The sequence below is a fragment of the Penaeus monodon genome, chromosome 15 (genome assembly GCF_015228065.2).
Source record: "Penaeus monodon isolate SGIC_2016 chromosome 15, NSTDA_Pmon_1, whole genome shotgun sequence".
Taxonomy (NCBI): domain Eukaryota; kingdom Metazoa; phylum Arthropoda; class Malacostraca; order Decapoda; family Penaeidae; genus Penaeus; species Penaeus monodon.
Window position 1 is genome coordinate 12,101,237 of NC_051400.1, and position 413 is coordinate 12,101,649.

Genomic DNA, 413 nt, shown 5'->3' on the forward strand with positions numbered 1-413 from the left:
AAAGGGCGACACCACCTTTTGATGTGCCAACAGTTGACTGCCTTTTAAATAATTTTGCTAAACTGAAGCTTCAATACCCCTATCGCAGAATGGGCTTCACAAAGATTTGGGAGTTAAAGGTGAACGTTTACCATCAGGAATACGAAGAACCGTGAGCTTTTCTACAAAATATTCAGTGAAAAAAATAAATGTAAAGGCGACCGAACTGTGAACCAGTGTCTTTCAAGTGTTTGTGCAGGAACATGTATGCCTCGACACTTGAACTGTGTTTTGGCAGCAGGGAAAGGGAACACAAAATATTAAACTTGTATATATTTACATTATTTCTTTTTCCTTGTTTTGATCTTGAAACTTATCAGTAGTCATTGGATACTATAATAGAATAATACGTGTGAGTAATTGGCCCAACATTA